Consider the following 27,979-nt stretch of genomic DNA (forward strand, 5'->3'; position numbering starts at 1 on the left):
AAGTCAGTGTGCTATCTGCAGGAATTCATTTCTGTTTGAATTTGATAGCACTGATCTAAAAAAACTCACTAGACTGAGTCCTAATCAGGAAATCTAAGAAAAAAAATTATGAGTCATTTGTACAGCCCAGATTGTCACAGGGAAAGCTGTGAGGAGCATTCTAGTACCCAAGAACTGAAAGGAGACTGACATTACGTATCACAGCACTGTGACAAGAAGAGGTCCCAGGGGCTTCTCAGATTAGTGCAGGGTGTAGGAAAAGGTGCCAGGTCACAGATGTTTCACTCACTTCCCAGTTCTGGGGTACAGATGTAAGGGGACCCTGAAGAAAGGACCTGTTTTCTGGGGGTGGCATTCTGGAATATGGAGAGCAGTTAGGGTTCCTGTGCTGTGTACAGAGCAAAGAACAGGTTCAGAAGCAAATAGCAGTTGTGTGTCTGATCCTCCCAAGGAGAAGAACAAGGGACAAGAGTAAGAGATAAGACAAAAGTTTAAAACAAAACAAAATTAACAAAAAAACTAATTCCTAATTACTAGTGCACTCTGAAACGTGCAGTTGGAATAACCAGGGCAGGTATCCCAGACCAAAGGGGATCATACCATTCTGTCATTCTGAACCTGTAGAACTTTCCATCTGACTGATAATAGCTATTAAGTCCAGCAGCAGTTTTCTGGAACTTCCAATCAGGTACAAACCCACAGGCATGTTATGTTCCTCAGACCCAGACCTGAGTCAGGAACTTGCTGAGCTCAGACCAGGAAGGTAGGGAGCAGACTTTGTCTTCAATTGGATCTCTTTGGGATCACTGAAAGCCTGAAGATCTCCATCCTAAGCTGTCCCTGAGATCCTGGTATAACACAACACTTTATATTACCAAGAAAGCATCAGAATGACCAAAGAGGACTAAAACTCAGCTTAGCTTGGCCCTAACAAAGGCCAGAGCCAGGAAGTAGGTTGGAATAATGAACAAACAAAAAAAGGAATCCTACCATCAAGAACTATTCTGATGATAGGAACATTCAGGGCACAAACAAAGCCTTACCTAAACCACAAACTCCTTGAAAACTGGAATTGATCAAATAGAAGCTAATGATTATGTGAAATATCAACAAATATTAAAAAAGAGTTAAAACACTGAAAGCAAAGAAGTAATTGTAAAATATTTCATGGCAAAACCCAACTGAACTGGAAAACAAGGAGGATCAATTTAAGAATAATTGAACTGAAAGCTATGACCAAAAAAGACCTAGACATTATATTTTAAAGAATCATAAAAGAAAATGCCCAGATCTCTTAAGACTAAGAGGACAAAATGGAAATAGAATCTAGCAGTCACTTCTTGAAAGAAATCCCAAAATGAAAACTTTAAAGAATATTATAGCCAAAATCCAGAGCTTCCAGATGAAAAAAAAAAGAGGTGCAGGTAGTCAGAAAGAAAGAATTAAAGTAGGGAGGAGCCACATTCAGGATCACAAAATTTAATAGCCACCACTTAATAGGAGCAGAAAACTTGGAAAACATGTGCCAGAAGGCAAAATATCTAGACTTACAGCCAAAAGTAACTTAGCAAAAGTGATTATAGTGCTATAAAGAGGAAAAAAAGGCTTTTTAATGAAATAACTTTAAGCATTCCTGATAAAAAGATCTGAACTACATAGAAGGCAGATGCAGGAATTAAGAGAAGCATAAATAGGTAAACATGGGCAAACAGTCATGGGGCTAAACAAAGACAAATGATTTATTTTCTAATATTGGGAGATGATAAATGTATTTCTTCAGACTCCATCATCATCAGGGGTTATAGAGGTATTCTCATTATACAGACCGTCTGGGAGAGATTCTTTGAGTTTTTGATGCTCTTAAAAGAATGGAGAGAGGAGAATACCTTTAGGGAGTAGATGAGACAAGATGGGGAAAATTATCTCATAATTTGGGTGCTCAAGTAGAAGCCCAACAAGGAGGAGTGGGTGGGGATTAGGTGACTTTTGAACTGAATTCATCTGAAGTGGGCAGAAGAAGAAAGAATACACACACCCACACCTCATGTGTCTTAACAGAATTTGGTCCAGAAATACATTTCATTCAACGGAGAAACAGTAGAGAAAGTGGTTAATGGAAAGGGGGTGGGGGGTGGGATAAGAGGATGGATAGATTGAGAGTGATTAGTCATAAGTGAAACAAAAGAGGGGCAGGAAATGAAGGGAAATTATAAGAGGATAAGATATAGAGAAATACGCAGCATTATAACTAAATGTGAATGAGATATACTCACTCAAAATGGAAACAGGGAGCAGAATGGATTAGAAAGCAGAATCCAACAGTATGTTGTTTATAAACTGGAAAGATGCATGTATAGTTAAATAAGGGGATAGGGCAGAATCTATTATATTTCAGCTGAATTGAAAAAGTTAGGGATAGCAATCATGTCAGACAAAGCAACAGCAAAAACAGAACTAATTAAAATTGATAAACAGGGAAATTGCATTTTGCTGAAAGTTACCATAGACCATGAATTCCTATCAGTACTAAACGCATACCTTTGCATGGCATTTAAATTTTAAAAGGAAAAGGGAGAAATATACAGTAAATAAAACTGTAATAGTGCAGGACTATAGTTTACTCCCTCAGACCTACATAAACCAAAACCAAAAAATAAATGAAAAAGAAATGAAGGACCTTAATAAAATTTTAAGAAAGTTAGATATTATAGACTACTGGAGACTATAGGGAATGGAAAGGAGTATACCTGTTTCTCAACAGTATATGCTACCTTCACAAATATTAAACATGTACCAGGCCATAAAAAACCTTGCAAACAAATTCAGAAAAATATGAATATTAAACACATTTTAACAGACCATAGTGCAATAAAAATTAATAAAGAGCTGCTGTTGAAGTTATTAAAAATGAGAAAATACATTTTAAAGCCTTGTTTTCAAAACATGATGTTGGCTTACAAATGAAATGGTTTTAGAAGTTCTTTTGGTTTCTACCATTTCTTATTATATGCCATATAGAACCTTATCTTGAGCTGACAAGAATGGGATGAATTAATGATTTAAAAGGAAGAGGTATGTCTCTGGTTTAATGTATCTGACAAGAAGTTTTGTTCAAGTTATAGATGAAACAATGTTTTAATCAGGTATTTCAACACAACCACCTACTAGGTGTTTGCTGTCATATTGTATAGCAAGATTCCTGTGTATAAGCCTTAAAAATCTTGATTTTTTGCTTCACTTATGTGGCAGCTAGATTGTGCTATGGAGAGACTACTGGCTTGAGAGTCAGGAAAATCTGAGTTCGAATAACGTCTGACTGCCTTAGTTTTTTCAATCTACTTCATAGGGTTTTGTGAGGATCAAAGGAGATATTTGTAAAACAGCACAGTGGCTGGCACACAGTAGGCACTTAATATGTATGCTTGTTCTCTTTCTTTCTCTAGTTAATAATCATCTTAATGTTTCACCAGAGTAAGTGTAACTTAATTAAAGTAGATCATTTGTTTTCATTAGTATATGCAAGCTTTGATTGGTACATAGAACTCTTGTATGAAGAAACTCCTACTGCTCATGCAAGTCAGAATCTTCTTTGCACTTTACTGTCTTAGTTGCCTGAGGCACCAAGACTTGCCTGGGGTCTGTAGCCAGTATGTATCTGTGGCCAAACTTGAACTCAACTCTTCCTGGCTCCAAGGCCACTTCCCTTTCCATGATGGCCAAACCTATTAATAATAATGTTATTATATCTATTAATAAAGCTATATACATTTTTATATAACTATGTTCTTAAAGGACCATCCTAATATGTAGTCATCAAAGTGAAATAGGGCAGTTAGAAGAAATGTTTAAGTCCATTAATGTGATCATTACTGCTGATCTATTCTACTATATGACTACTTTCTTTCTCCAGCTATTAATATTATTGGAACTTAGTTGGCAGAGATGGAAAAAGACAGCAAGTATCCCTATGTTACTATAGTTTTATGCAGGGACCTTGCTTCAATATACTTTTATCTGCTTTATAACTGTAATTTTCCATGCTATTCCCCCGTTGATCACTGTAATTTCATTAGTAACTAATTTGAAGAAGCAGGTTACTTAATTCTTATAACAAAGATGAATGAGCTCTAGCACTCTTGCAGCACCCTACTGTGCAAAAGTTGACATGGCTAGGTGCTTCATTTGTTAGTAGTGCTTTTGCATATCATTTTTATTTTTCATTTTTATGTATACTTTTAAAGGTTTAAGATGCTTCTGATTTTGAGCTTTTAGTAACCTAATAGTGGGGATTTACTTTTAAAAAGCTATAGGCATTTTTTTTTTATTTTGGGCACATAAAAACAAAAAATTTGATATCTCTTTGTATTTTTAATTCTTGTTCCTTGGATTGAGTAGGCCCATGGTTTGTTTTTCACCTAATCGATCCCCTCTTTCAAGCACTTCTGTAATAATAGGAAGTTTTACAGTTCTTTAAAGTGATGTTGCCCAGGCTTCTAGAAACTGATGATATGGAAATAAGTCTCTGGGCCTCAAAACTGCAAATTGAAAAAATGAAGCAAAATTAATTTTTTTCTAAGTATGTGCTTTGTGAGTGAAAATAAGTCATACGTAAACCTTCAAACACAGTTAATACAGAAATCCAGTTTTGTCTTTACAGTTTTCATAAATCTTTTGGATATTAGATAAATTTGTTGGCACTTTATAGTATCATTTTGGAGCCAGTAGCTTTAAATATGCACATGTGATGTTGAACTGTTTTCAGAAGTATCAGGAATTATATTAGTAACAACTCAGATTTTATTTGTGCAGCTTTATAAAATTGTCTGATTCTTGATAAATCTTAATTTTTTTTAACCATTGTACAGTATGACTCCAACTTTCTGATCCTTGATAAAACCAGCCTTTAGATTTCTCTTAGTACCATATTTTCACCTCACCTGAATACATACTCTTAGATTAGGTCAAAATTTATCACTAGGAGCTCCATTAGCATCACTGTTTTTTCTTTTAACGTGGAATTTTGTTATGAGTAGATTCTTTAAAAATGTACTAGTTTATAGGAACTAGGGAAGAAAAATTCACTATTCAGCTTCTAGCAAATAAGAAATTTTTTGAACTGAATAGATGAAGGAATACATTTTCACTTCAAGACCTTTTCTTCTCAAAGCTTTTGGATCTTTTTGTGCTACTTTAATGGATAGTGTATAAGTTTAAGTCTTTTGGCGGTATTAGGATTTTTGAGGTTAGGGATTTTATAACCCTGCTGCTCTTATGAAGAATTCAGCTCCTCTTAGTATACAGTCATACATTTTATTTCTTTTTAAGGAAAGATCTAGAAGCATTGAGAAGAAAATATGTTGAGATGAAGATGTATTCCTTTATCAGCTGTTGAAAACATTTCAAATTTGCTAGAGATACTGAATAGCAAACTCTTTTCTTCCTAGCCGTGCCAGACTAGGAATTTTTTTTTGAAGTAATCATAACAAAATGAAGTATCCAAAAAAGGCATCAAAATTTTTATGCTTTTTTAAAAAAACTTAATATTATAGTCATTTTTGTAACTTTCCGCTTTGCTCCAACTTAACCTGCCTTTGAAACAAAGAAAAGAGGTTAAAACAAAAAATAAGCTTATACTAAGACACTAACTATATATTTGTTATATACAGTTGACTTCTGAGAATTTGTTTAAGCTGTATCTAGAAAGCAGCTGTTTGCACAGTGGATAGAGCTCTGGGCCCCGTGCCTCGAAGAATTGAATTCACCTTGAGCTTCAGTCATTTAACTAGCTGTGTGATCCAGGGCAAGTCACTTAGTTTCTAAGTTTCCTCAATTGTAAAATAAGGATAGTAATAGTACCTACCTGGCAGAGTTATTGTGATATTCAGATGAGTTATCCATTTAGCACAGTACCTGGTACATAATGGGTGCTATATAAATGCTTATTCCCTTCTCTTAAGTTACCAAGGGACTTAGAATACTTTAGTATCTAGACCTAAATAATAGCATCATAGATTTAGAGCTAGAAAGAGACTGTAGAATCTAGTACAACTACTCCTCATCTCCCTGCATTTTACAAGTGAGGAAATGTAGAATTAGGGATGTTGTTGCCTCTTAGGTTCACATAGGGTAAGTAGTAAATGGCAGCTAGGTGGCACAGTGGATAGAGTGCTGGGCCTGGAGTAAGGAAGACTCAATTCAGTGAATTCAGCTTTGTCTTCAGACAGCTTCGTGACCCTGGGCAAGTCATTTAACCCTATTTGCCTCAGTTCCTCATCTGTAAAATGAGCTGGAGAAGGAAATGGCAAACCACTTCAGTATCTTTGCCAAGAAAACCCCAAATAGGGTCATGAAGAGTCGGACATGACTGAAATATTTGATCAAAGTAAATGGCAAAGTTATTCAAACCTAAATCCTCAGGAGACATCCTTTGGTGATGCATTTTTCCTTTGTGCAGAAATAATACTTTTATTTTTTTGAAAGAAAATTTTCCCCCTTACATATAAGTCAGGTACCATTATAAAATATATCTACGTATATTTGTGTTTTGAATTTTTAAAAAGTAGTTTTCTTCTGTTTATAAATCAAAATCATTAAAGGTTTCTTGAAAGGCATAACAATAGATACAACTCTGTGAAATGATCCTCTGATTAAGACATCAGGCTAGGCATTAAAATAAAGAGATGGTGAACTGGAATAAACTGTTCACTGTCATAAAGGAAATCTATTGCAGAGCTTCCATTCAAGAGTGAGTATCAGGGTGCTGAGGTCCTCCAGATGTTGTTGTTTGTAGATGTTATTGTCCTGGCTTCTTTTTTATTATGAACTTAACAAACTTCAAGAGTCATGAATATTTAATTGTAAAAAAATAGAAAAGAATGTCAGCGAAATTGTTATATATTTTGGTTTTTAAAATTTGTTAAATTTAATAAAACTACCCTTCTTAACTTTGTCCTATTTTGATCTTCTTTCTGCTTTACCCTTTTTTCTTAATTTTCACTATTTACCACCTCCTCCTCCCCTTCAAAGTCTTTTCTTGTTATAAATGTGAAGTAAAACAAATCATCAATACATTGGCCATATCTGAAAATGTATCTGTGTCTTTAAGTCTGTCATCTCTCTACCAAGACATTAATCATGCTTTCTAAATCAGTTTTATCAGTTATCCAGTCATGCAGCATTTATTAAGAACCTGCTTTGTGCCAGATACTGTGCTAAAGTGCAGGGGATGATTTTGGTCATTGCATTTATCAGAATTTTTAAGTCTTTCAAAGATGTTCTCCTTTACAATATTGTAGTCATTGTGTAAACTGTTCTGGTTTTGCTCACTTTAGTCTGTATCAGTTAATATAATTTATATAATTCATCCTAGATTTCTTTGAATCTATTACATATGTCATTTCTTATAGCACAATTTTCATTAACTTCCTGCCCTCAGTGGGGAAACAGCTTCTGCTCTCAAATTCCTTTACCTTAATAGGGAAAACAATATAGATTCACAAGACACATACAAAGCAGACATGGAATAACCTTTTCATATTAAAATTTTCTCAAAATAATGTTAATAATTTAAAGAGAAGCTATGAAATAAAATTCAAAGCTACCTTGTTGAAGTCCTTAATGATGTATTCTGACAAAGTAGTATTGTAGATGTTCTTATATTCTATGATTTTTTTTCCCTTTGAGAAATTTTACAGATATTAGTCACTACCTATAGTGCACGTCATTCATTGTTTTCTGCTATTTGAGCTGCTTTATACCAAATCCAGAGTAGACTATTTATGTATTTCAATTTTTTGTGCTGTTCTTTTCATGGTTATTTGCCCATTCTAGGATCGACTAGGTACTTTACAACTTAGGCAATGACAACAAACATTGAATACCTACTCTATATGAAGGATAGTTGTGCTGGGCACTGGAGCAAGTACACAAATACAGTGTCCCACAAGTATGAGAGCAATTTTAAGCTTTAATAGTATTTATAGTACTATGATTCTACAGTAATCTTAAAACTGCACTAAGACTTTTGTGACACCCCGTAGACTGAAGACATGGCTTTCTCCTTATGGAATTCATAAACTATAGATTATTTGTGTAATTTTCAAAAACTTCCCCCCTCTTTTAATGTCTCATTTACATTGCCATCTGCGCTATTATAAAGGCTGCTGAGAACTAAGAAGTCCATCTACATCTCTCTCTGTCTGTCCATATATCTCACACGTACCTCCACCCTGAGTCAAAATAGAGACCACAAAGTTTATGCATAAATTCTCATGTAATTATTCTCAAGAGAGCTCCTTATAATAATGATAGAGTAGTAGTTAATGTTTATACAGTGCGTTAAGCTTTGCAAAGTGTTTGACTTAAGTTAGCACACTTTATTCTCATAGCTACCCTGTGAAATTGTACTATAATAATAGTCATACCAAGTTTGCTGGTTGGGAAGTTGAGGGTCAGAGTGGTTGTGACTTGCCTAGGTCATATAGTTAAGAAGTATCTGAGACAGAATTTATTCTCAGGAAAGTTAGTTTAGTTTAGGTTTAGGATCAGGTTGTCCTGATTCCAAGTTCAGCACTGATTCCACTATGTCACCTCTAAGGCCTTTTAGTTTTCAGGCATTTGTTTTTATTTTAGACAATCTTTTAGATGGCAAGCAAATTGGAATCAGCAAATTAGGAGGGAAGTGAAGGAATTCATGGTAGATTGAAGAGCTTTGAATCTAGAGCCAGATGATATGAGTTATTTCATTTCTCCAACTTAGAGCATCTGTAACCATCATGGGAATCAGTCTTTGTAGATCTCAGCTTCTTCTGTAAAAATAAGACTGATTTCTGAGATCACTCTTATCTCTGAATCCTATGACTGACATAAGTGATACCTGACAGAACTGATAAAGAAAGCAATAAAATGACCATAAAAAGAGCAATTTGAGTTCATTAATGCATTTGCAAAAAAAAAAAAAGCAACAACAAAACACTAACCGCTATACGTATGTAAACAATCTCTAAAGACGTTCTGGGATGCCTGGCTCATAGTAATCCCTATATAAATATCAGCTATTGTTATGATGCCTAAACCATAAATAAAAGGGTTAAATGATTAGCGTAGTCTGTTTGTTAATAACAATCTAGCTGGTTTATAGCGCTTTAAGGTTTACTAAGTGTAGTTACATACGTTTTATTTGGCACAGTGATGCACTGGGCCTCTAGGATAATGAAATTGCTTTAGAGCTATTTTCAGTCAAAATGGTTAAAAAATTTTTGGTGCTTGAGGGATGTCATCTAGAAAGTTCCTTAATGTGGAACATTCTATTGTCTAACACATTCAGATTAAATAAGAAATTACTAGGATTTAGTAGCAAGAATTTGAAACTTTGATAAATCTGTCAGAAATACGTTCTTTTGAGTAAACTTCTTCCTTTTAACTATGAACTACTTTTCATATTCTCATTGTTCGTGCCCTTTACTTCCCCAAAATACCACTTGGAGGCAAAGTGTCCAGAGAACAGACAGGGCTCTTTGAACCACGGGGAAACAGAGCTTATATTTTACTGGTACTTGTGACTTGTAGGTGTAAAAGCCCTGTCAGAAGTACTGAAGAACAGTTAATTTGAAAGCTTGCATATTTGTTTTAGTGAGGAAGGCAGATGATAGGAACATATATAGAGGAGGTTGATTGATGGTGCAAGTTGGAGTACATAAAACTGAGAGAAATTATCCATGAAAATAACAAAGAATCACCTTTTAATTGCACTTTTTTCACGTTGAGCTTGTTCTTTTACATCTTGAGAAGTCTTCTGTTTCTTAAGTAGCTCTGTGTTTTTTATAAACTAATCTTGGTATTGTCATCTATTCTTTGCATATGTTCTTTTCCTTTGAAAAAATTTTTTTTACTTACACTCAATTTTGTACTTTTAACCTTTCTTTTATCTTTTCTGATCTAAGTATCTGATAAAGGTATCAGAAGGTATCATTAGCTTTATACCAGCTCTGACTTCTTAAAATTCCTACTTTACTTCATATCTGAATACATGTTTGTTTCATATGTTAATATACAATATCTTTTCTTATCAATTTATGAAATGCTTATTTTAAGAGAGTCTGTTATTCCAGGTTAGGTGCTATAAGTGAACTTTCTTTTTGAGACCATCATTTACTTTGTATATTCAAAATATCCTATTCCTCAAGTAGAACTATTTTTAGAAGCTTTTTATTTGGTTAAAATATTTATAAAGTATATTATTAGTAGTATTAATATTAATAATCAACATTGGTGTGTAGTATACACAGTAAAGGTTTTAGTAAATATTATATTGTGAAAATGAGAGGCTTCTTTACCTAGTATATAGAGAGTTGCCCTTGGCCTGGACTAACTGGGATCAGTAAGGTCCCTTCTCTGATACATACTGGCTTTGTGCCTCTGTGACCTAAACTCTTAGTTTAAACTCTGTGACTTTGTGACTTAAACTCTCAGTGCTGTAGGTTGGTGGTTTTCAAAGCATGGTCTGGGACCCTTTCAGGGGGTCCTCAAGTCAAAACTATTTTCATAACAATATTAAGATGTTTTAATTTCTAAAAATAATTTTTTATATTTCTAAAAATTCTCTGGTAAATATCCGTAGTTACAAACTACATAAACAAAAACCTTTTGGGAGTTCCTTAATAATTTTTAAAAGCATAAATGGGTCCTGAGACCAAAAAGTTTAAGAACCAACATTTTAGGCAATTCTCAGTTTATTGCAGAGATGCTGTCTTACATTGGTAGAGGGAGTTTCCTTGTTTGGGAGTTCCCCACATTAGGCGTTCCTATTCTTTATTCCTTTTAAGAGTTTAACTGCTCTAAATTATAAGGGACCCATGAAGTAGAACATCAAATTTAACATGAGGACAAGATCTGAACAAAATTGCTTGAAGTTTTATATTCTTACTTTTTTTTTCAAGCCTTTTATTCAAATTTCACTCAATCTGCACCCACTTTTTTGTGGTCTAGGGGTGCTAAGGACCCCAAAATAACAGGGCAAAGGGCTAGAATCTGCTTGGAAAGAATTTGACCACTCAGCCTTTCTTTCAGTTAATTGTGTCGCCAATAGAAGCTGATGTGATTTTAAGAATGGGAGCAATTTAATGGGGGCAAGATGGACACTTTAATACTGACAGATGGATAGGATTAAGGAGAGTCAAAAAGCCACGTAGAAAGGGCAGTTAAAAGGATTATTGACACCTATGGGCCAGGTGCTTCAGACAAAGGGTCTGACTTAAGGGGCTTTGAGGCCCAGGTCCCAAAGATATGGTCTTTTCCTTTTAGGGATCCAGTGTGAATCCCATCCCCATAGTTTTGCTGGACTCTATGATTGGCTCTTCGGAATATAAAACAAAGATAAAAAGGGGCCCTGCTCTCAAAGAGCTTATATCTTACTGGGATATGCAGAATAAATATAAAATAAATATTAGGACCCTGTGCTGCCTTGTATTTTGAACTTGTTTATTTAACTGCATGCAAAGCACTCTTGGGTATTAATATAGCACATTTGTAAATAATTTTTTAAGTTGGGCTATGTAAACATGCTGAAGTTTGATTGTAAGGACAGAAATGAGAAGGTATAAGTTATTTCATCTATATAAACTCACCGAAATAGATCATCAGACTCTTTTTGGAAGTCTCAGAAAGGTGAGATGATTAGCTCTCTGACTGACTTCCCTTTTGGTAAGACTTCAGTTAAATTATTTTACATAACAGCTTTTTTTTCTCTCCTCTTTAGAGGCAAAACATGAAAAGTCCATGTTGAACAGCAAGTATCTTATGAAATAGTTAAAACTCATAAACACAGGTGATAACCATTCTAAAATTTAAATTGTATTTAACCATTTATTTGCTCAGGTTTAAATTTCAGATATCATGTTGATATGAATTAATACAGTAGAAATTTGATCTGAATTTGAGTATTTGATTTTCCTGAGACCTTCTGTCCTCCCACAACTCCAAAAAAATCACATTAAAAGGATCAAATCAATTTATTTAGGTACTGCCAAGAAAGAAAAAAAATAGTGCAAACCTCCTTTTTCCCTACTCCTCTCTTAATCCCCTCCCAACCTTTAAAATAGCTTGGGGAGAGTTTGGTGAAGTTGAAAGAATGCTAGACTTGAAGTCAGAAGATAATAGTTGAGTGACTTGCTAGTTGACTCATCTTGGAACAACTCATTTAACCTCTCTTAGCTTCAGTGTCCTAAATTGTAAAAAGGGGGATAATAATACTTGTACTTCTTACTCAACAGGGTTGTTTTAGAGATTACATGAATACAGATCGAGTTTTTTGTAAACCTTCATACACATACATAGACACACACAGAGGATATCATTGTAGTGTGGTAGTGGAAATGCTAATTTACTCATCTGCAAGGCATTGGTTCCTTTCAGATTAAATGTGTTAATCTCTGGCCATTATTATGGTCAAATGGGAGATTAGTAGTATTTCTAGGGGTTGTAGTTTTTGAGGGTACTGTAAGGGTAGAGGGAGGGGTAGGAGGGAGAGGGAGAAGAGAGAGGGAGACAGAGACAGAGAAAAAAAGAGAGAGAATATGAGAGAGAATGCTTTTACATTCTTCATTGAAGATTTTTATTCACTTTTGGAATGTTTCCTCATCTTTGAAATTATTTCCTCAAGTCATTGTCTGGATATAAACATGACACTTTTTGATGTAAACAAACACATTTGGATGTTGTATTCTAGGAAGCTTAATATAAACATGTGAAATTAAGTAAATGTACAAATTAAACCTTAACATTCAACAAATATTATTTTAAATGCCTGCTGTGATTAGAATACAGTACCAGGTCCAGGGCATGGTGGTAGGTATAAAGAAAGAAACTGAGTTTTGATAAGACACAATTCCCTATTGGGAATTGTGATGTTAGTAGATTGTTGACACATCCATGTACCAAGGACTGCTAACTAGTAAAGCATATTTGATTCAAAAACATAAATATCCTAATCTGATTTAATTCTTGCCAAATGAGTGCCCATTAACCAGTGGTAAATACAGCATTTATATCTTGACTGTGACATTATTCATTAATTCAGATCTGACACAATATTTTTCAGTAGAATTTTTGACTATCTTGTTAAATGGCCACAGAAGAAAGCGAAAAATAGAACTATTCTTCTAAAAAATTTGTTGTGCAGTTGTTATTTAGGAAATCTTTACTCATTTGTCTTGCATTTACTTAGTTTTCTTATTTGATTACTCTTGGTCACAGTCAGAATTTTAGATTCAAAAAGGACCTTGGTTAATTAATAGCTGTTTTAATTCCCTCCTCTAACACATAGAAACTAAGTCCCATAAAGAGTTACGTTTTCATTTGCTCATATTAAAAATTTTTTTAACTTTACAAGCATTTATTTTTCTTACCCTCCCATCCCATTTTTTGGGGGAAAACAAAGCAAAACCCTTGTAGCAAATATATATAGTCAAAGAAAACGAATTCCCTTGGGTCCAACAGCATGTCTCATTCTGCATCTTGAATCCATCACCATGGTTCCAGAGGGCCAGTAATTTTCAGTTGCTTCTATGAGTTCATTTATCCTAACTTTACATTATAGTTATTTTGGGAAATGCCTTTTTTCCCTTCCTATACTTTTTAAGGCATGACCATGTCTTATGTTGCTGTGTGCCATCCTGTTTCCCCTCCTCCAAACCAGTGCCTTGCACATTAAGTAGGTAGTCAGGAAATAGTGTGTATGTCAGATGGATCTGATTTAATAAAAGTTTGAGGAGTGAATTAAAGCATTTTACTTAGGATATCACAGAAGTTGTTAAGAGAGAAACATGAAACTAGAAAATAGGAACATGATACCTGAAAGGACATAACAGAATCATAGAATTTTTGACCATAGTAGTCATTTAATTTAACTGCTTTATTTTAGAGATGAAGAAGCCATAATCTAATGAAATTAAATAGCATAGCTGGGACTTGAGCTTTCCTTACCCCAAAGTTTTATTCACTTAAAAAGTTTGCTTCAAGCTGTTTGGATTGTATTGAAAATTTGTGTCCTCATTTTGAAAAGCTTAAGTATGATATATATGCATAATATATGTTATAAGTTATATTACAATGTTATATTACAAAAATGGATGTTTATAGAAAAAGATCATTTTGTAAAACCTAATAGTTCTGCCATTCTTACATCTCACTTTTCTGTTTGGCTAAATATATTTGGGGACAAATCCATGACATTTTGAGGTTCATGTATGAAGGAAAATCATTTCCCTATAAAAGACATCCTTTGGAATCACTCTGAATGTTTATTTTGTTTCACAGTAAATTTTGTGATAGCTGTACCTTTGTAATAATAATAATACCAATAACAGCTAACATTTATATTGTGCTTTAAGGTTTGCAAAGCCCTTTACATGTATCTCACATTTAATTCTCACGACCCTGTGAGGTAGGTTTTAAATATATCCCCACTTTATAGATGAGAAACTGAGGTTGAGAGAGGTTAAGTGACTTGCCAAGATTCACACAACTAGTAAGACTCTGAGACAGGGTTTGAACGCAAGTCTTCCAAGCCTTCCAGATCTTCTCTTATTATTGAGTTTTAAGAATATTGCATACTTAAGGATTTACAGGTTTGCCAGCCAGTAGAAGACCAAGTTCTATAAACAAAAAATGTTGCACACCTAGTGCGCAGGAATATTCTGGTAAATGTTTTAACAACCTTGCCCACAACACACTTTTAAATTTAACCTGCATTATTAAAACTTCTCCATCACTTTTCTACAAACTAAACAAGCAACAGAATAATTAATCAAGCCTTGATTTGTAGAGTTTGCTGACTTCTGCCTTGTAAGTGTTCACACTGAAAATTTAATAATTGGCTTTTGCTGACTTCAGAATACCACAGTGTACAGCAGAATGTGATTATAACTGTTGAAATAATTAGCCTGATTTTGTGTTCTGTGGGAGACTGAAAAATTCTGTCCATTGTTCTTGAAAATTCTTCGCATTCTGTTAGTCCTATATTAACAAAGCTTTTTTTCTATGCATTTTAGTGTTAATTTATTATGTACAATTTTGATAGTTATCAGAAATCAGACAGATACGTATAAAGTGGTTGTTTTATAAGAAAAGTATGAATGAATGAATAAAAAAGCATTTATGAGGTGCTTGCTATGTGCTAAGCACTTAAAAATTCCTTATCCTCCCTCATTCTGTTGCTGCATACTAGGCAAATTCCCAAAGCTTGTTATCTTGATGTAGAAAATGTCTTATATCATATATACATGTATGTATATAAGAAATATATTTTGTTTCATTAGAATATATGGTATGCTTTTTAATAGCAATCAAAAACTTTTTGAGTCTAACAATTATTAGGAAAGATCCATGGCAGTAATGAACTGCTCAGTGCTGTAATGGATAGAGTACAGGGCCTGGAGTCAGGAAGACTAAATGATGTAATGTTAAAGGTTGTGGGGGACATAAAGGAACAGTCTCTAGTCCAGGGATTAACTTTTTGTGTCATAAAGCTCTTTAACAGTCTAGAGAAAACTATGGTCTTATTCTCAGAATATGTAAAAAAATAGCATTAAGTTACATATTCCGTGTTAAACTATTCCAAGCAATTTTATAGAGCCCTGTTTCTCCTGCTTAAAAGTTTGTAATGACAAATAAGGATATCACCTTTGGAGAAATATGATGAAACCAAAAATGCAAGTGATACTGCCACTTTTGTTGTTGTTCAGTCGTTTCAGTTGTATCCGACTCTTTGTGATTCCATTTGTTTTTTTTTTTGGCAAAGATACTAGAGTAGTTTGCCATTTCCTTCTTCAGTTCATTTTATAGTTGAATAAACTGAAGCAGACGTAGTTAAGTGACTTGCCCAGGGTCACACAGCTAGTTAAATGTCAGGCCAGATTTGAACTCAGGAAGAGAAATCTTCCTGACTCCAGGCCCTGCACTGTATCCACTGCATCACCTACCTGTCCAGCTTACATATAGGTGCTTAATAAATATGTTTTGAGTTGAATTAAATTCTTGATAGGAGTATGACTATTGGCATCTTTCAGATGGCTACCTAGAACTAGGGATGCAATCTTTTCAACATGGTGAGGACAGAGCTTTTCAGTGAGTCTTAATTGTTTTGTATATGCTTTAGCCCGGTAATATTAGCACTATTAGCGTGATATTCTGACTGAATGAGTTAACTATCCCAGACCTATGTTATTTATAAGCAAATTTTTACAAAACACATTCTTAATCTTAATTTCTGATTCGTTTGAAATGATTAAATATTTTTGTTTATTTAAATAATTTGCTTTTTAGTCCCTCAATGAAATACTGAGTCTTTAGATAAGACAGTGACAGAATCTCTAATAGAACTTAAAATTTAGTAGACTTAACTAATATTATAGTAAAAAGTCATTTCTCTACTTCTTAATGATGTTTCAAAGATTGTTGTTCAGTATACAACAATGTAACTTGCAGCTGCTGTGGGGGTATAAGACTTAATAACACCAGTGCACCGGAGGGCTAGCCCATTCACTTAATTCAAGGGAAAAGTCAGCACCCTGAACTGCAGAGAAAATACAAATTATAAGCAGAAATTGTATAAACAGAGAAATAAAACCAACAGACAGGACTTCTGTCTGACCATAGCAATACATACATAGCTACCAGAGAGAGAGAGAAGCACCAACACCTGGGTTTTCAAAGCTGGGGGGCTTCTTAACAGCTACCCAGAGTTTCATCTGGCTACATCACATGAACACTCTTCCCATGAGTGAGTCCCAAAGCAAAATGCTAACCTCAGAGTATACATACGCTTATTTAGGGTCAGAAGACATCACAACCCTTATGACCTAGGCTCATGTGACTCAAACTCACATGACTTAGGCTTCCATATGACTTAAGCAGGTCACATGGACCTATTAATGGATAAGAAGGATCTTCCCATTTTCATTAACATAACAGTACCATTGACTCTTCATGACCTTATGGACTGTAGTACACCAATATTGGCCATGGGGTTTTTTTGGCAAGGATAGTAGTTTGACATTTCCTTCTCCAGTGGATTAAGGCAAACAGAAGTTAAGTGACTTGCCCAGGGTCACCCAACTAGTAAGCATCTGAGGCTGAATTTGAACTTGTCTTCCCATTCACGTCCACTGTTCTAATCATTGACCCATCTAGCTATCTCATTATAAGGATTAGGAAGAATATCTCTGAAGAGTGTATATAATGCTATTGGAAAGGACATTTATGTAATTACTGGTTTTGTGAGGTACAGATTCTCTTTCATTTTTTGTTGTTATACGTTGATACCTGAGGATTTTTGTCTATAGAAAATTGGAATATTGTCCATTTAATGTGTATGTGTTTTTCAACTATTTGCTAGATTTAAAAAAAAATTTTTTTAAACAAACTGCTTAAACATGCATTTAGATGCATATATAAAAGACTTTGGAGCAGCAATATTCCCATCTTGTGGCCTCTTAAGGTATTGCCACTAAAGATTTTTAAAGTACTGTTGTATTTTTCCCAAGTTTCTACATAGATTGCTGTATGAAATTTTGATACTTGCACTGGTATGGGGTGGGCATGTTTTCTGTTTGAGAATTAGCCTCTTTTAAATTCAGAGAGACCTAATCGTCAGCATGGCAATTGAATAATGAAATTTTTAGTCATAACAATTCTCAGTGGCTATGTATTAAGTGATAGAGGATTTGCATTTTGCATCATCGAAAAGAGTAACCACATTGAAGAACTGGGATCAAGGATAATTGGAGAAGATAGTTGATCAATGACTGCATGAAAATTAAAATGAGCCATATTTGAGAACAAGAGAAAGAAATTGCAAGGGACTTACTAAAGTTGAACTGTTTTGTTTACATTCCTACGTGGAAAGATGATGTGTATGATTCATGAGACCTCAGTGTTAGGGTAGCTATATATATAGCGAGAGAGAGAGAGAGAGAGAGAGAGCGAGTGCGGGCACAGGGTGAGGTGAAGATGAAGGGAAGATATCTAAAAGAACTAAGATCAAATTAAGGGATGAGAGAGCAATATTTTGAGAGAGGGAGATAGGGAGAGATAGAATGGGGTAAATTATCTCGCATAAAAGTGGCAAGAAAAAGCAGTTCTGTAGGAAGAGAAGAGAAGGCAGGTGAGGGGGGGTGAGTGAATCTTGCTGTCATCAGATTTGACCTGAGGAGGGAATACCGTACATACTTAATTGGGTATATTACCCCACAGGAAAGAAGAAGGAAGAAGATGAAAAAAAAAAGGGAGGATGATAGAAGGGAGGGCAGATGGGGGTGGAGGTGATAAAAAACAAACACTTTCGAAAGGGGACAGGGTCAAGGGAGAAAATTCAATAAAGAGGGATAGGTTAGGAAGGAGCAAAATATAGTTAGTCTTTCACAACATGAGTATTGTGGAAGGGTTATGCATAATGATACGCATGTGGCCTGTGTTGAATTGCTTGACTTCTTAGGGAGAGTGGGAAGGGAAGAGGGGAGAGAATTTGGAACTCAAAGTTTTAAAAACAGATGTTCAGAAACAAAAAAAAAAGTTTTTGTATGCAACTAGAAAATAAGATACACAGGCAATGGGGCGTAGAAATTTATCTTGCCCTACAAGAAAGGAAGGGAAAAGGGGATGGGAGGGGAGTGGGGTGATAGAAGGGAGGGCTGACTGGGGAACAGGGCAACCAGAATACATGCCATCTTGGAGTTGGGGGGAGGGTAGAAAAGTGGAGAAAATTTGTAATTCAAACTCTTGTGAAAATCATTGCTCAAAAAAAAAGAAAAAAAATAAAGACTTAAGTACTTGATTTCTCATTGTCTTTACTGGTTTATTCGGTAAGCTTTTTTTGCTTGTGTCCACTCATCAACACATACAGAGTTAGGTTCTTTCCTTCAAGATGAAGCTTCTAGGAACTATTTAAGGATCCATCTCTTGTAGGGAGAGATACAGAAGAAATAGAAGATACCATTATTGTCTCTGAAAAAAATAGGACAGATGTGAAAAAGATGTTTGTGCATCTTCAGAAAGGCATATAAATGTGTATGTATATATATACATACATACACACACACACGCACACATATATATATATATATATATATAGTAATAGCTGTATATGTAAATGACTAAGGTTACTCGGTAGGCCAAGAGAATGCTACTTTAAAAATTTTTATTGATATTTATTTAATAATTTATATTTTATATTTCATATATATTTATTTAGTTTTGACACAAAAAGTTTAAGAAACTCCTAAAATTTTGCCCCCCCAACATACATTCCATAAAAAGCAATTAATTGGTTAATTAAAAGAAGTGGTAAGTTTTTAAATTTTTGACAGTTTTGTACTAGCCCATGTCTTCATCCTCTTACGGAAAAAAGGATCAACTTGATCCATCCATCCTTGCTAGCTATCAGATTTTTATACATATATAGTGATTAACATAGTATCTGACACAGGTAGATGCTTAATAAATGCTTCTTCCCTTCCCAGTCATTGTCTATCACCCTTTTTATGTCTAAACTCCTTGAGAAGGCTGCCTACAATAAGTGACTCCATGTCCTTTCCCCTCGTTCTCTGTTTAACTTTCACCTGACTTCTGACATTGTCATCATTGAACTGAAACTCCACAATTTCTAACAATCTCTTAATTGCCAGACTTAATGACATTTTCTTATCCTTCATCCTTCTTGATCTTGGCAACTTTTGACATTGTCGATCACCTTCTATTCCTTGATATTTTTTTTCTCTACGTTCCTTCAACACTGCACTTTCCTTATTCTAATCTATTGCTAAGGTCTATTCATTTTAACTGCCCAACACCTCTTGAATGCACTGTCTTCTTTCCTCTGACATTCTCACCTTCCTGGTGCATGCCCTAGATTATTGCTATTGGACTAAGCCAGTTGGCTGATCTCCCTGCCACAAGTCTTACTCCACTGCAGACCATGCTTTACTCAGTTGTCAAAGTGAACTTCCTAAATTGTAGGTCTGACCATGTCACCCCCTCTACTCATTCAACTCCAGTGGCTATCTGTCACCGCTAGGATCAAATATAAAACTGGGTCAGTCAGTAAACATTAAGTGACTGCTATGTGCCACATACTGTGTTGGAGACACAAAGAAAGGCAAAAGATAGTCTTTGTCCTCAAGGAACTAGCAATCTGGTGGGGGTAGGAATGGGGGTGGGATACAGTACATTAAAAATAAACTGAGAATAGGAGAGGAAGAGGAGGAGGATGAAGGCTTCCTGTGGGAGGAGGGGCACTATAAAGTAAGAAAGTGTTGAGAATGGCTGTCCTTGGCAGCTCTTAACATGAAGGACCTGGAGGAGCTCTCCAAAGTCCACCCTCCATCCTCTCTAATCAGAGGGAGAGAAGAGCCTCAGAAGGACAGAGTACTGAGTTTTAGAATTCTCTGAGTTTCAGAGTGTAAGGGCAAGCAAAACAGGATTTTTTTGTTGTTTTTTGTTTTGGGAATGCTTCCCAGCACTAAGGCAATCAAGTGCCTTTGAGTCTTGCCTTTGTTTGAATCAAGCAAATAAAGTGGGACTTTTTGCTGTTTTTTGTTTTTGGAGTGCTTCTCAGCACTAAGGCAATCAAGTGCCTTTGAGTCTTGCTTTTGTTTCAATTAAGAATCTTTGAATTGGGAGTCTTTGATGACCTGCTTAAGTCACAAGAAAGCCTAGTTCACGTGGGTTTGAGTTGCATAGTTGTGACACCCTCTGACCCTGAAGAAGTGTGTATATATACTCAGAGGTTAGCATTTTGCTTTTGGGGGCACACTCATTGAAAGAGTGTTGGTGTAGAGACTCTGGGTAGCCTTTGGAGGCTCCCCCCCCCCTTTGAAAGCCCAGATATTGGTGCTTCTCTCTCTAGTAACTATGTATGTAATGCCTTGGTCAGACAGATAGAAGCCTGTCTGGTGATTTGTGTTTATTTGCTCTGTTTGTATAATTTCTGCTTGTAATTTCTGTTTGTGTTTTCTCTGAAGTTCAGGGTGCTGGCTTTTCCCTCTGCACTAAGTGAATGATATATACAAGTTTAATTAAAGTAAGATTGTTAACCCCTTAAAGTTGCTTTCCTTAGAAAAGCAGATCAAAGACTTTGTGCTAGCAGCCCAGCTGTGTGCTGGTGTTGTTGATCCTTCACCTCCACAGCAGCAGCTAGCAACATTGTTGTTACACAGAGGTGATGTGGTCTTGCAGGACCATGATGAAATATAGTGGTGCAGTTGGATGGGAAACGATGAGGTGGCTGCTCCTCAACTGCCTACCTTTCTGGCCTTCTAACACTCTCCTAGTGTACTCTTTGATATAATGACACTGCCCCGCCCTCCCCCTTGCTTTTTCTCAAGACTATCTCCAAACTCCCAGTGTTTTCATTAACTATCTCCTATCCATGGATGCTGTCCCAACTCATCTCTCCTGGCTTCTGTGTCTTCTTTCAAGTCTCTGCTAAAATCTCACCTTTTATGGGAAACCTTTTCTCATTCCCTTTAATGCTAGTGATTTATTTTTATTTTTTTCCTGTAAATAGATTGTTTGTATACAGTTGTTTGCATATTACATCCCCCAAAAGACTGACCTCTTTGAAGACAGGGACTTTCTTTTTGCCTGGCACGTAGTAGGTACTTAATACATGTTTCTTGACTGACTAACAAGAACAACAGTACTTTTAGACTGATTTCATTCTCTTGAAGTCATCTTAGAGAAATTATCCAGTCAACATATTATAGTTGAGGAAATGCAGGCAGTGTACCTGGTCAAGGTCAAGTTAGGGTCATAAGGTTAGTTAATTTAGTTTTTTTTAATGTAAGACTTGATAGAGAAGCTTACAACTTTTGGCTAAAATTATGTTCTTAATATGAAAAAAGAAAAAAAAATAAAATTATGTTCTTGAAATTCTATGTATTTTAGCTATATGTGTTAGTGTGTTTTGTTCCTTATTATCATGGGTTATCAAGCTTTGACTGTAACATTTTCACTTGACTTTATTTTAATTATATAGCTTTCATCTCACATTAACCTTTCTTTTCACTGTATTTGGTTTTCACATCCTTCACCTGTTTTTAGAATAATAATTTTATATATTTTTCTCCTTTTTGTCATCATTTGGCTAAGCTAAATATGATGTTTAAATGATTTAAGACTTTAAAAATGAAAATGAATCTTTTCCATTTTTCAGTGGTTGCTTTTTAAAGAAAAATTCTCTTTATTTGTGTAATCTCTCCGTCCCTTGGTCTTTTGATTTTTTTTTTTTGGATCTGTAGAATTTAATGTTGTGTCTTGAAAGACTTTACAGGTGTCTGGAATATGGATTTTGAAACATACAAAACTTATGGCAGTCTATGAGTCAATCAGCAAGCATTCATTAAACGTTTATTGTATGCCAGGCACTGTGTTAAGTGCTGAGGATGTAAATAAAGGCAAAAATGTTGTCCCTGCTCTCAAGGAGCTCACATTCTAATGAGGGAAATACCATGCAAACAACTATGTGCATCCAAGATTGTCTCTCTCTTTCTGTCTGTCTCTGTCTCTGTCTTGTAGAGAGAAGGTAATCTCAGAGAGCACTGATCGTGGGAGTAATTGGGAAAAGACTTCCTGCAGAAGGTGGGATTTGAACTGACTCTTGAAAGAAACCAGGGAAGCTAGGAAATAGAGGTGAGGAGAACATTCTAGGTGTGGGAGATCGCTATTGAAGATGTATGGAGTTGGGAGATGAAGTGTCATGTGAGAGGGGGTCAGAAAGAAGGCAGCTGTCCCTGGATTGTAGAGTTTGAGGAAGAGAGTAAAGAGTAATAAGAATGGAAAGATAAAAAGTGCACAGGTTATAAACAGTTTTAAGTGCAAAAGAGCATTGAGTTTATTTAATAAGGGAATGGCATGGCTAAAACTGTGCTTCAGGAAGTTCACTTTGGCTTTTGAGTGGAGAATGGACTGGAGTGGGAACAAACTATCACACTTGGACTATCTACACTTAATTGTGTGATTTTGAGAAAGTCACTTAACTTCTGCCTCAGTTTCCTTACCTACTTTCCAGAGTTGTTGATTAAATGAGATAATATATGTAAAGCTCTTACAGACAGTGATGATGACGATGAAGAAATTTGTTTGAATTAGTGACAGACATCTCATTTGCAATTCATGTAGGTTTATTTCTCCTTGTAAGTAAATGATTATAAGTAAATGATTAACTTTGTAAAATCTATTTTGTAATTAGGACCAGTCAGATTGAACTTGATGGCTTCTCCAAACTAACACTCTAAATGGGGCGTTGACAGAAATGTTGAACTGTTGACAGTAGTGACTTTTATAGATTAAAGATATGTCAGTGTTACCAATTAGTAGACTTGTAGGTCTTCCATAGCTTACCTGTTAAGGCATGATTTTAAGGTTATTGCATGAGGTCACATGAGGTAATTAAAGCAGATACATTGATTTCAAGGAACTTTGTGATGTAGTAAGAGCATTATGATTAGTGGTTAGGAGACCTGGGTTCTGGCCTCAGGTTTGTCTTTATAGCTAGGTAGGTCAAGTGACTAACTTCTCTTGATCACAGTTCCCTCATCTGGAAAACAGTGGGTTGGAAATAATGAACTCTGGGAATCGCTTTCAGCTCTAAATCTATGACTGTATGTGTTTTGGTCAAAGGAGAGCAGAGCTAAAAAGCAGACCATTTTGTGCAGAAGATTCTGTGAACTTTATAAATGAAGAGAAATTGTTTTACCTAGAAAACGATAATAACTTCTTAGAAACAAAACTCCCTACTCTGTACATTTTTATTCTTTTTTGGATTATTCTGTATGTATTTTATTCTTACATAGTTGTATTGTCTATTCTATTAGATTCCTTAAGAGCAGGAACTTTTGCCTTTCTTTGTATCCCTAGCACTTAGCACAGTGCTGGCACATAATAGGTGCTTAATAAATGCTCGCCCACCCACTGAGAACTGGCATTTTTTAACCTGGAGGAGTAAAGTAGAGGAATTTCTGGGTCAGCATGTTTGACATTTATTAAACTTTTTTTGCGTAATTCCAGATTTCCTGAGAATTTGTTGAATTAATCTACAACTCTGCTAGCAATGTTTCTTTCCATGGCATCTCCAACAGTGAATTTCACCATCTTTCAGAATTGTTTGATCTCATTACCCATCTGACTTTGGGCAAGTCACTTCTGGGACTCAATTTTTCCAACTGTGAACTTGAAGAGGTTGGATTTGGTGACTCCTAAAAGTCTCATCCAACTCTAAATCTATGAAGTTACAAAAATGGATGGATCTGAGGAGATACCTCAGTTTTAATTTGCACTTTTCTCATTATTAATGATTCTGAGCTTTTTCGGGCGATTGATAACTTTGCCTTTCTTAAAAAAAAAAACAACCCAAAACATTTGTTCATATTCTTTGGTTATTTTTTTATTTGAACCCGAGTATTTTGATTCCAAGTTCAGTAGTCTTTCTAGAGAGTCACATCTGTCTTAATATTAGAAAAAAAAAATCATGATTTTGTTCTGCCTCAAGAATTTTATAAAACTAGAGTTGCCTAGTAATAGAATGAGCTACCTGCTACAGTAGTGAGCTCATCATCATTAGAAAGATATTTTAATAGATCTAGGTAATTATCTGGATTATAGAAAGGATTCCTGAATTCAGTTAGGTTACATTAGATCAACTACAAGGGTGACCTTACTCTTAAGGTTCTTGGGTTTAATGAAATTTAATTCATGGTATGTTAATGGACTATTATGATACTCTAAAGTAATAAATCTGAGGCATACAAGAAAATATAGATAGGATATAAAGTAATGAAAAGTAAATTTAGTTGAATTCGAGGTGTTATATTGTAACAACAATCTTGCTAGCAGCTACTGTGGTTGTGTAAAACCAACAACAACCAGCACACAGAAGGCTGCTACACAGGTTCTTTTGATCTGTTTTACTAAGGGGTTAACAATCTCACTTTAATCACACATACAAATATAAGGCAGTTCAGGAGGAAAAGCCAACACCCTGAACTTCAGAACAAATACAAACAAATTACAAACATCAACAGACAGACCTTGTCTGATTCAAATCTCAATTCATAGTTACCAAGGTTTAATAAAGTCCCAACATCTGGGTTTACAAGCTGGGGGGTTCTTAACAAAGTCTGTCCAGAATCTCTTCAAGTCACAGGACACTCTTCCAGTGAGTGAGAGCCCCAAGGAAAAACGCCAACCTCTGAGTTTATATATCCTGTTCAGGGTAAAAGGCGTCGCAAACATGTGACTCAAACCCATGTAAACTAGGCTTTCCCTTGAGGCAAGCAAGTCATCAAAGACTAAGTCTAATCAAAGAAACAAAGGCTAGACTCATCAAGGGCACTTGATTAAATAAGTGCTAAAAGAGAAAACAGTATAAGACAGTCACACCTTAATTACTGATACATATATACCTTGACTTTGTGTATCCACAGTTTATCCCTCCTCCCAACCCTCCAACCCCCCCTCCCCACCTCATAAATTTTAAATAATAAGTTAAACCAACATTATCAAGTACCTGCTTTGTGCAAAGTACTGGGGATGCAAAGATGAAAGACAGCATAGTCCTTTGCTCTTACCTTACATTTTTATTGGGAAGGATAAGCTACATCATGTACTACTACCTGCTAGTACTATTATTAGGATCCTGTGAATACTATTTCATAGATACTAAGGCACATGTCATGGGACACGGTTCTCTTTTCTTACAATATTAATTATGAGTAACATAAGCAGAGATTACCATGAAAATAATATATATCAATTTGCATTGTTTTTAGTAGGTACAGAATATCACAAAAGGTATACTAGAAACTTATGGTTCAGATTTAAGAAATGATAGATCAAAGACTTGTAGGCTTCCCTTAATACATACTTCTAAGTGCCTGAGACAGGATTTAAACTCATTTTTCTTACTCCATGTCTGGTGCTCTACCCACTTTGCCACATAGTGGCCTCCTTTTCATATAGTCTTATTAGAAGACTATATCAACTACTGTTATAGTTAAAAAGCATCCGCTCTACTAATACAGGTAGGCAACTGTTCAGCAACCAGTGGTTTTAGAGAGTTGCCTTTGTCTTTTAAACATTTAATGTTTGTGTAAATTACCAGTATGAGAAAGCTTTTTGGACATTGCTAGCATTTCCAATTTGAAGGTTTTTATTGTCATGGAATCATGGAATCTTAGAGTTGGAAGTAACCTCAGGGACTATCTAGTACAATTATATTGGAATAAAATCCTTCTCTATGACATTCCTGAAAAGTAACCATCCTTTACTTTAAAGACTTCCAATGAGGGGGAACCTGGCTACTCATTCTTTTTTTTTTTTTTTAAACAGACGATTAGGAAGTTTTTCCTTACATCAAGTTTGATTTTCCTCTTTGAAACTTCCATGCCATGCTCCTAATTTTGCCCTCTAGGGCCAAATTGAACAAGTTCAATCTTTCTTCTAGTCCTAAATGGTTCTCGAAGGGGGTACTTTTAGTACATTAAAACTTTGGATTTTTTTGGGCAGATATAAATAATTTTAATATGAATTTTACTTATCTAACATATAGAACGGTAAAGATAATATTCACAAAATAAAATTTGCCCATTAAACATATACAGTAAACCTTAAAACATATTAGACTTTGAATTTACAAAGAACTCAACAAAAATGACTGCCTTTATTGAAGAGAAACCACACATGGATTGGGCTTCCTACTCCATGAGTGTTGCCAATTCTATGTTCAGTATACTGTGATTCTTCAAAGAAAAGAATACCATTCTATGAGCAAAACAATTTTCTTTTTTTGCTCACAAACCACTGCCCTACTCTCTCTGCCTATTTTAATATAGCCTATGTGTGGGTCAAAAGACCACTGATGCAAGTAAAAAAAAAAAACAGGCATCTCGGTTTCTCAAGGCAGAAAAAAACTTTATTTGATCAGGTCTCCAGAATTGGGTATCTCTCACTACCAGGGCGCAGATAGCAGTGAAGAGAGGCGAGGGGGAGAAGGCAAGCGGGGAGAAGGCAAGCAGGGAGATATATACCCTTGTACAAACAATTCTAAGAAATCCCACCCCAGAGGCTGGACCCCTGACCCCATTTGGGGAGACGAGTGGCCTCACAATCTAACCAGGAATAAGTTTTTACCCAATACAAGCACGGAAACTACAGAGTTACCTTATAGGGAAACTTTAATGCTAAGATGGCCGTTCATAAGTAGTCTAGGGGAGGGGGAGAGGGGAATATCATCTGGTTTCCCTGAAATCATATGATTTACAGGAAAACAAAACTTAGGCCTGGTGAGGTTCACATCCTAACTAAATTTGTATTATCTCTATTTGAATATTGCCTTGCCTGACTTATTCATAGGGAAGCTTTCACAATCTTATATTCCATTCACAGCTGAGGGGACATCTATAAATCTAAAGAAGGAGGGAGAGAAAGACATTCCTAAAGGCTAAATAATCAGATTCCCACAGACTCAAATTTATCCCATTTCCCTTTTCTCTAAATATTGATTCTCAAACATTTTATATATATATATATACATATATGTATATATTTTTGTGTGTATATATATATATATACACACACACACACGCATGTACCCTGTGAAGCCTTCACACTATATTCTCTCACTACCTCACATACCGAAGATTGCATTAGCTTTAATATCACACTTTTTCTGTATCATTAAGGTTACAATCCACTAAAACACTGATCTTTTAAAAATAACCAACTATCTAGAGTGTGTCTTGTCTCGCTTGTATTTGAGAATTTAAACCCAAGTGTAAGTCTTATATTTAGCCCTGTTTAATTCTGCACTAGTAGATTTAGTGCAGTGTTCTTTCACTCAGTGTTTTTAGTTTTTAAGCTATTTTAGGAGTTTAGATCTTGACTTTGTCATCCAGAGTGTTAGCTATCCCTCCCAGCTATGTATCCTTTA

General features: G+C 35.3%; 1 protein-coding gene across 7 annotated transcripts in view; it reads left to right on the top strand.

Annotated features, from left to right (window-relative positions):
• Positions 1–27,979, top strand: part of CYRIB (CYFIP related Rac1 interactor B) — a 124,635-nt gene that overhangs the window by 12,186 nt on the left and 84,470 nt on the right. Inside the window, exon 1 of one of the 7 annotated variants that reach the window (XM_036737649.1) lies at positions 22,570–22,683. The exons of the other annotated variants lie outside the window; for them this stretch is intronic. The gene's annotated coding sequence lies outside the window, so the exon portion shown is untranslated. Of the gene's footprint in view, positions 1–22,569; positions 22,684–27,979 lie in introns of those variants that run through there. 7 annotated transcript variants of the gene reach the window in all.

This window comes from Trichosurus vulpecula, chromosome 1, assembly GCF_011100635.1.
Source record: "Trichosurus vulpecula isolate mTriVul1 chromosome 1, mTriVul1.pri, whole genome shotgun sequence".
Lineage (NCBI taxonomy): Eukaryota > Metazoa > Chordata > Mammalia > Diprotodontia > Phalangeridae > Trichosurus > Trichosurus vulpecula.